The sequence below is a fragment of the Myotis davidii genome, unplaced genomic scaffold, assembly GCF_000327345.1.
Source record: "Myotis davidii unplaced genomic scaffold, ASM32734v1 scaffold223, whole genome shotgun sequence".
Classification (NCBI taxonomy): domain Eukaryota; kingdom Metazoa; phylum Chordata; class Mammalia; order Chiroptera; family Vespertilionidae; genus Myotis; species Myotis davidii.
In genome coordinates, this window is record NW_006294609.1 from 6,006,582 (window position 1) to 6,015,951 (window position 9,370).

The 9,370-nt window shown below is 46.3% G+C and overlaps 1 pseudogene; it reads left to right on the forward strand.

Moving 5' to 3' along the window:
- The first annotated feature begins 4,126 nt into the window (after nucleotides 1-4,126).
- LOC102763616 lies at nucleotides 4,127-5,472 on the forward strand (annotated as a pseudogene).
- Nucleotides 5,473-9,370: the final 3,898 nt, after the last annotated feature.

The window sequence follows — 9,370 nt, forward strand, 5'->3', positions numbered from 1 at the left end:
TGTCCCACTGAGAGCAAGCCCCACCTGGCCTAGTGTTTCTTCTGCTTCAAGGAGCTGGAAGGCTAGGGAACCTCCCCTCCCACCCCCCCGCCCCACCAGAGGAACATAACAAGCATTTGTCTGGTTGTGCTTTCCTTTCTGTCAAGAAGCAATTGGAAGAAAATGGCAAAGGAAGCCAACAGTAAGCAGAGAGTATTTGAAGAAACCACAAAGAAAGTCCGCTGTGCCATTGAGCAGCTGGCAGCCATGGAGTGATGCCTCCTGCATACTCCCTGGTCCCAGCGCAGAGCGCATCATGGCCAAGGCTCGGTCCCCAGTGTTACCAGCTGCTCTGTGGGATGGCAACAGTGACTTAGGAAAGGACAACATCGACATTTTGAAATGAGAACATTTAAACTTCATTTCTGTTTTCTCTTGAAAGTGATGCCACGCCTACTTCTGTCTTTGCACCTGGTATTGCCAAGTACAGTGGCTCATTCTTTTTCCTTTGATAGTTTTTGCTTCATTGACCCGGGAGGTGCCAGTGTGGGAGGTGATAGGTTTGGTCATGTGGGCAGAGCCCTTGCACAGCACAGTGTCTGGGTGTCCTGCTGATGGCTGTTGAGTCTGAGATTTGATGTGAATGCGATCATAGGTCCATTGGATGAATAGAGAATTAAGGACACCAATTTCAGTTTTTTGCATAATCTAAATTTATATTGTGCATGTCTGTGTTCACAATACTCTATTATTTCACTTTAACAAGTCCTGTGACCACCCTTCTACCTGCCAGACCTCTGGCTGTGCTGTGTGTATTAGGGGTCTCCTTCACCTGGTCATCATTTTGTAATCCTCAAGGCTGCAGAGAGACAACTGCTGGCTGCCTCAGGACTGTAGGTAGAGCCCCTCCCATGGCAGGCCTGAGTGGCTGGGAGGCCCAAGTGGCTGAAAGGGACAGTGAGGACTGGCATCTTGAGTAAAGCTGGCCTCTTGCTTTGAGGTCGTTGAAGATCCTGCCCCTCCAATGGGCACATTGGAAGGTTACAACATTTCCTCAGAATAGACAAGGAAAGGTCCTCAATGCCAGACACGAATTTCCAGGGCCCGGCCTGGTGCTCCACCCTCTACAGCTGGATGAGTGGGCTGTCCCAGGGTCCTGCCCTGCACGGCTCCATCCACAGGCGGGGTGAGAGGGGGTGGGAGGAAAACCCAGGAAAGGAGCTCCTGGCTTCATATTTCTAGTATTCTGCAAACAGTTATTTTCCATTAACAATGTCGGTTAGGCAGCTGACAATTCACTGTCTTTCTAATATGAGTTTTCCTAAAGTAGGACATGGAATAAATTTTAAAATTGCAGTAGAAAACCTTTTGAGAAAATATTTTTAAATAACTTTTTCTTATTTGCAATCTTATAATAAAATCAATGATATCTGAGCTTCAACCCTAAAAAACAAAGAAAATTAAAACAGATGTTTTCTCCATCCCATTATTAATCTATTATGCTGACACTGACTAGAAGAGTAGCTATATTTCAAATAAAGCAAAATTCAGAGCAAGTTGTCAGGGATAAAGAGGGGCTTTACATAACGAAGGGGTCACATCTAAGAACATAACAATCCTTAGTGCACATGCATGTTACAGCACCAGATAGGTGAGGTGAAAACTGATGGTGATTCATCAGTTTCACCTGGCAGTTTTATAGTTGGAGACCTCAACACCTCTCTATCAGTGATTGACAGACCCAGCAGACAGGAAACTCAGTAAAGATATTTAAGCCAAACAACACCAATCAAGGAAATCTAATGAACGTTTATAGAGTACTTCACTCAACAGCAGCATAATACACAATTTTCTGAGCTCACATGGAAAGTTGACCAAGATGGACCACATTCTAGGCCATGGAAAAGCCAGACCCAGAGGAGGTGACAGGTTCCCTTGTCCATGATTGTGCAGGTATATACTTGGCTGCACATATTATGAGCAGGGGAAAGAACTTTGAGGGCATATAGTAGGGGCAGGTAGGCACAAAGAAGATTGTATGTCCATGTAGAACATCTCTTAAATATTCCACCTTTGGTTCCCCATGCATATAAAGACCTAAGTCAGGGTTTAAGGGATGGGGACAAGGCCTGGCCATTACTCCTGAGTTGGAGGAACAAGGGGCAGTTACAAGGCTGGAGTCTTGCTCTTTAATCAGAAAGACAAAATAGTCCTAATGAGCTTTCCAGAGAACACACACCATCCTCAATAGAGTCGGTTATACCCATTGTGAATTTATTAAATACCACTGAGTGATTCAATTTAAAAGTTAGTTTTGTTATATGAATTTAATTTTAAATGAAATGTAAATCCTCAATTTTAAAGCCTGAATTTAAAAACAAAAAAAATGCCTGTTGGGGGCTAGATTTGGCCTGCAGGGCATCGTTTGCCAAGCCCCAGTCTAGACTCCTGTGACGAAAAGTGTGGGCCATGGACCAGCAGCCTCACCTTAAGCTGGAGATCCTTAGAATTTGGAATCTCAGGCTCCATCCAGGCCCACTGAATCAGATGTGACTCAGGGACCATAGATGGACTCACAGAATGGAGTACAGCTAGCAGCCAGAGCTGGAAGAAGAGTCTCAGGGCAAGAGGGCTCCCTCGCACATCCCCGTGACCCCTGACAACCCCCACAAGCACACATTCAGCGTGGGCCTGGGGTGGGCAGAGCTAATATCCTTTGTGGGTCTTAATGATCTCCACCAGTTCAAGGTAAAAATCTATAGATATAAAAGCCTAAGCAACCAAATGACTGACCGGTCGCTATGATGTGCACTAACCACCAGGGGACAATGCTCAACGCACAGGATCAGGCTCCCTCCTGTCTGGATCAGGCCTGCAGGGATCATGCTGAAACCGGCTATCCAACATCCTCCGAGGGGTCCCAGATTGTGAGAGACCTCAGACACCGGGCCTCTAGTAACTAATACATTGAGAGAAGACTTTGCATGAATAAGGAATAGTAAGCAACGTAAAGGTGTAATGTGGTTTGCATGACTTAAGAGTCAAACATAAGGCTTCCCCCTTGGAGGGAAAATTTGGGAAACACACCTTATGTTCACTTTATATAATGTCTTTCTTCTGCTCTGGTCCACATGAAATTTGGTGAACCAAAAACTGAAGTCCTTATTCTTGAAGAGTTCATAGTCTAGTTAGAGGCAGTTATGTACACAGATAAGATTGGTAGATCACTGGGACAAGTGAAACACTTTTCTTTCCGACCTGAGTTCAGGGAGATAGAATTTAGTAACCAGCCTAGGGCCACCCAAGTAGTGTGGACTTAATACTTAGTCTTCACCTCTAGCTAAAATAGACTACAATTTGTTTCACAAAGTTCAGGAGAGGAGAGTTTTAGCTGTGCATAATACATTGTACGTATCTTTGCATTGGAAGGGAAAGTTTCAAATGGGGTTCATAGTATTGAAAACAAACTTAGATTATGCTAATTAATAAACCTCCCTAGTCCCTCCACCTCAGAAAATGGCAGCATTTATTTAACTTCCCACCTTCATTCCTATGAAATAAGCATTACTGTCTTTTTTTTAAAAAAAAGATGGTATTGAAGCATAAGCACCCCCCAACCCCAGCCTAGATCAAAGGGCTCTGGTGGGAAATTGTCTTTCAGAAAGGGCAATGTACACCCCACTTCAAGTAATAGCCTTTTCATGGGAGCCAAAGGCAGAATGTAATTGGATAAAGAGGTGTAGCAACTTGCAGAACTCGCCAGGGAGGGAGTTGGAATCCTTTTGATAAGGTATCTGGAACAGACATTCCCCAAGTGAGAATACCAGAAGTCAGAAGTCTGCAATTGGAAGAGGGCCCGCACCGACCGACCGACCATACAGGAGAGACAAGATGGCAGCGGAATAGGCAGATGCGTCCCAGGTCTTGTCCTGGAGCAAATGGAGTGAGCAGCTGAAACTAATAACACCCACCCCGAATTGGCGAAGTATACTCAGCTGGTGAGACAGTTTGCAGCTGGGAAGGGCAGAGTTTCCCTGGAAAGCTAATAATTAAAAATATGGGCCTGTGATCCAACACAGGGTGCAAGAAGCGCTCTAGCTTGTGTCAACTCTCTGAGCGTGTGCGGAGGTGACGGGGAACCAGTACTATGGTGGAACAGAATGTGGAAAACGAGCTTCTGGATTATGAGGAAGATGAACAGCCCCAGGCTCCTACAGAGAGCACCCCAGTACCACCCAAGAAAGATGTCAAGGGGTCCTACGTTTCCATCCACAGCTCTGGCTTCCGGGACTTTCTGCTGAAGCCTGAGCTCCCAAGGGCCATAGTGGACTGTAGCTTTGAGCATGCATCTGAGGTTCAGCACCAGTGTACTCCCCAAGCCATCCTGGGCATGGATGTCCTGTGTCAGGCCCAGTCTGGAATGGGCAAGACTTCAGTTTTCGTGCTGGCCACCCTCCAGCAGATCAGGAAGGAGTATGAGCGCTTCTCCAAGTACATGCCTATTGTCAAGGTGTCTGTGTTCTTCGGGGGTCTTTCCATGAAGAAGGACAAAGAGGTGTTGAAGAAGAACTATCCCCACGTCATGGTGGGGATTCCAGGTCGCATCTCGGCACTCGTGCGGAACAGGAGCCTCAACCTGAGAAACGTGAAGCACTTCGTGCTGGATGAGTGTGACCAGATGCTGGAGCAGCTGGACATGCGGCGGGATGTACAGGAGATCTTTCGCCTGACGCCACGCGAGAAGCAGTGCATGATGTTCAGTGCCACGCTGAGCAAGCAGATCCGGCCCATCTGCAGGAAGTTCATGCAAGATCCCATGGAGGTGTTGGTGGACGACAAGACCAAGCTCACGCTGCATGGGCCGCAGCAGTACTATGTCAAGCTCAAAGACAGCGAAAAGAACTGTAAACTCTTCGACCTCCTGGACGTGCTAGAGTTTAACCAGGTGGTGATCTTCGTGAGGTTGGTGCAGTGCTGCATGGCCCTGGCCCAGCTACTTGTGGAAGAGAACTTCCCAGCCATCGCCATCCACAAGGCCATGGCCCAGGAGGAGCGCCTATCACGCTATCAGCAGTTCAAGGACTTCCAGCGGCGGATCCTGGTAGCCACCAATCTGTTTGGCCGAGGGATGGACATTGAGCGAGTCAACATCGTCTTCAATTATGACACGCCTGAGGACTCGGACACCTACTTCCCCCGGGTGGCCCGTGCCGGTCGCTTTGGCACCAAAGGCCTGGCTATCACTTTTGTGTCCCATGAGAATGATGCAAAAATCCTCAATGAGGTTCAGGTAGGTTTGAAGTCCATGTGGCGGAGCTTCCTGAAGAAAGGGACATCTCCACATACATGGAGTAGAGCCGGTAACCACACACCTGACATCCTGGAGCCACCCTGCTTCCCACGTGCTGCTTCAAGTCCTCTTTCTAGGCGACAGTGGGGCTTTCTTTTTCTGTTCAAACACTGTACATTTGTGTAACAATAAATTTGTATTATAGAAAAAAAAGGTATCTGGAACAGTCAAACCCCAATCCTATATTCTCATTGGCAAGTTCTTAAAATTTCAGTTAAGTGTTCCAACACAATCCCTCCTGCCCTTTCTATTGATATATCCTGAGTCAATGACTAAATACTTCCTAAACTGGAAGAAGTTGACCTTATCCAACTTGAAAGTGAATGCTCTCCCTCATGAGGAAGTGGAGGAACCTCACCCAGCTCTAGTTCAAGAGTCCTTCCACTAAGAGACCCACACCAAGGTTAAGGACAAAGAGAATCTTAAAAGCAACAAGAGAAAGACAGTTACCTACAAGGGAGTTCCCATAAGACTGTCAGCTGACTTCTCAAAAGAAACATGTCAGGCCAGAAGGAATTGGCATGAAATATTCAAAGTGATGAAAGCAAGGACCTACAATCAAAACTACTTTACCCAGCAAGGCTGTCATTTAATATTGGAGGAATAAAGAGCTTCCCACACATGAAAAAGCTTTAAAAAGTTCATTACCACTATGCCAATGTTACAAGAAATGTTAAAGGCTCTTCTTTATAACTATGTTCCTCTTTTCTTAAAGAATAAAATGGTGACATGTGGAGCAACACCCAGCTGGGGAGGATGGTAGGCATGGCCAAGCTCCTCCAGATCACAGGGGCCAAGGTGAAGCAGCAGGAAGAGAGGCGCTTGTGTGAGAAGCACAGCCAGGCCCTGACCCTCTCTGTGAGGAGGACCTAAAGCTGTTGTGTCCCCTGTGCACTCAGCCCCCTGACCACCTGGGCCACCAGGGGAGGCCCATGGAGGAAGCTGCCTCTCATCACAGGCAAAAGCTCAGAAGTTACACTGAGCCCCTGAAGAAGCAGGTGGCAGACCTTCAGGAACTAGTATCCACCCACGACAGGCAACGGTCAGAACTGAGAGAAAAGGTGGAAAACCAGAAAGCAAAGTTAGCCTCTGAATATGAGAATGTGATAGAATCCGTAGAGTGTGAGCAAGAGGCAGTTCATTCAAGGCTAGTGCAGAAGAGAGGCACATTCTACGGAATCTCATTGCAAACAAAGCTGCATTTTCAGACCACATTTCCAAACTTAGAGTTCTACGAAAGGAGATGGCAGAGACGAGTGTGGTGTCAGATGGGAAACTGCTGATGAACATCAAGGGCATCCTCCACCGTTGTGATAACCTAGAACCTCCAGATGTCTATTGTGTCAAGTATGAGAAGAATTCAGTCTTCCTCCACAATGTTCGGCTCTGCTGCAAATCATGCAGACATTTAGAGAAGTTACTCTGGATCCCGAAACTGCACATCCTAATCTGCTTGTGTCTGAGGATAAAAAGTCTTTGACATTGGTGAGGAAAAAGAAGGAGTTCATCAGAATCCAAAGGGATTTGCAGTCGACCCAGTTGTCCTGGGTTCTGAAGGGTTTGACTGTGGCCGACATTACTGGGCGGTCCAGGTGGATGACAAGCCTGAGTGGACCATGGGGGTCTGTAAAGACTCCCTTTCCAAGGAGAGAAAGCAGCCCCTGCTCAGACAGGAGAAGAGATGTTGGACGATTCAGCTGAAGGATGGTGACTGTGTGGCTCAAGGGCCTGTTCCCGTCACCCTTGTGCTGCAGGATGTGCCCAGAGGGATTGGCATCTATCTGGACTATGAGTTGGGTCACGTTTCCTTTTACAGTTTGAATGACATGTCTCACATCCATTCCTTCAGGGATACATTTTCTGAGGTGCTCAAGCCTGACTTCTATATCGGATGTGATCCCAAACCTCTTACCATCTGTGCTTTAAGGGATTAGGAAGGATGAACTGTTACTTTGCCTCATTTTCTTCCTGTGATTTATAGGCAGTAGGTAGAATTTTTTAATTATAATTTTATTGTTACTTTATTTTTTAATATATTTTTATAGATGTCAGAGGGAAGGAACGGGGAGAGGGATAGAAACATCAGTGATGAGAGAGAATCATTGATTGGCTGCCTCCTGCACACTCTCTACTGTGGATCCAGCCCCCAACCGAGGCATGTGTTCTTAACTGAATTGAACCCAGAATCCTTCAGTCCACAGGACTATCCATTGAGCTAAACCAGCTGGACCTTATTTTTATTTTTATTTTATTGAAGGTATTACCTGTTTTTTGTGGGTAGAATTTTATATACAGGTATCAGCGATCTAGCATCAACATTTTTTCTTTGGTTGTATTGATTTTTAGAGAGGGAAACATCAGTGTGAGAGGGCGCCATTGATTGGCTGCCTCCAGAATGCACCCATGCCCTGACCCAGAATCGAACCTGCCCACCCTTTGGGTTTATGGGAGAATTCTCCAACTAACTGAGCCACACTGGCCAGGGTTAGCACCAATATTTTATTAAAAACACTTCTGTGATTTGAATATTTGTTCTGTCTTTCTCTCCCCCTCTCTGCCCCCCCCCCCCCCCGCGCTTTTTCTTCAAGAGCAAGGTGTGTGGGAACAAATGGAGTTGTGGAGAATTTGGAATATTGATTGATCAATTCTTTCTGAAGTGCTTCTGAAATTTTGGATTAGAATGTTCATGATAAGGCACAGTTCAATAAAGTTTTTGTATATTTAAAAAAAGAATAAAATGGTGATAAATATGTACTATCAATAGTCACTTTAAATGTGAATGGCTTAAATTCTCCAATCAAAAGACATGGGCTAGCCGCAGAATGAGAAAACAGGACTCCTTCCATCTTTGAGGGTGACCAAGTCTCAGGAACACCAGCTAACAGGCTGGGGTGGCTTGTTTGCTGGCCGCTTTCCCCCAGGAAGGAAGGGGAGATTGAAAATCTATTTCATACAGAGCACCCAGCCCCTCTGAAAAGACCATCCTTCTTGCAGGGATGGATAGAGGAACCTCTTTAAGAAACACCTGCTTCATTAAAGCAACATCAGATGAGAACCAGAGGCAAAGGGCGATGATCTTCCAGAAGAGAAAACGGCGTCACACCTTTAAGCTTGCTTTCTGTTCCTTATTCGGGCTAAGAATCCACACACATGCACCACTAGGGGCTCCAGGGAAGTACACATGGAGGGGAGATGTGGCAATCCCCCTTTCTGCTTCTCCAAAAGCAAGCATCTGTCGATACAAACACCAGGGCTTCCCCCTGAAGCCAATCTAAAACACAAATGGCCAACAAAATGAGCTTTTAGGAGTCACCTATTTCAACCCTTAAGCAGTACGTCTGGGTTTTATGAGCAAAATTCAAACTCGCGGCCAGGCGATTTCAACAAGTTGCTACATAGCTTTATCCAAGTTCCTTCTGTGCCATCCTTCCTCCCTCCCCTTCCCTCCCGGGGCTGGGACTCTGAGGTGAACTTCCTTTTCAGTTTGGGAACTGTTCCATTTCCTCTCCAGCTGGTCTCAGCAGTGGGGGAGAGGCAAGGAGGGGGGAGAAGAGACTCAGGTTAGCCTGCAGCCCAAGATGGGGCTGACAGGTAAGGGAAGGCCCTGATTTATTCTCCTATCCATTGTGCAGACCATCTGTCCTCATTAACTTGCACAGGTTTATGGGTTTTTAATCTTTTCCACATACACGCACTATATGAACATTCCATATTGGTTGGGGTTTTTTAATAGTCAGTGTACTTTTATGTCCTGCTTGTTGGCCTCCGAATTATGACCTGGGACACTTACTATACTTGTTCCAGCCCTTCCACCAATGAGCAAAGAGTTCTTCCCCCCAAACACCGAGTGGCGTCAGGAGCTAAATCAAACACTAACCCAACAAGCATTGCTGGAGCCATATGGAATCTCTGCCCCCAAATCTGCGAACCTGTGTCCAGAAGCCCAAAGCCAACCAGGTATGCTTCGGACTACAAGCCTAGGAGGCTTGCTCCTTCAACTCAAAACTAAAGAAAAACAAAAACAAAATCACCCAAACCTCT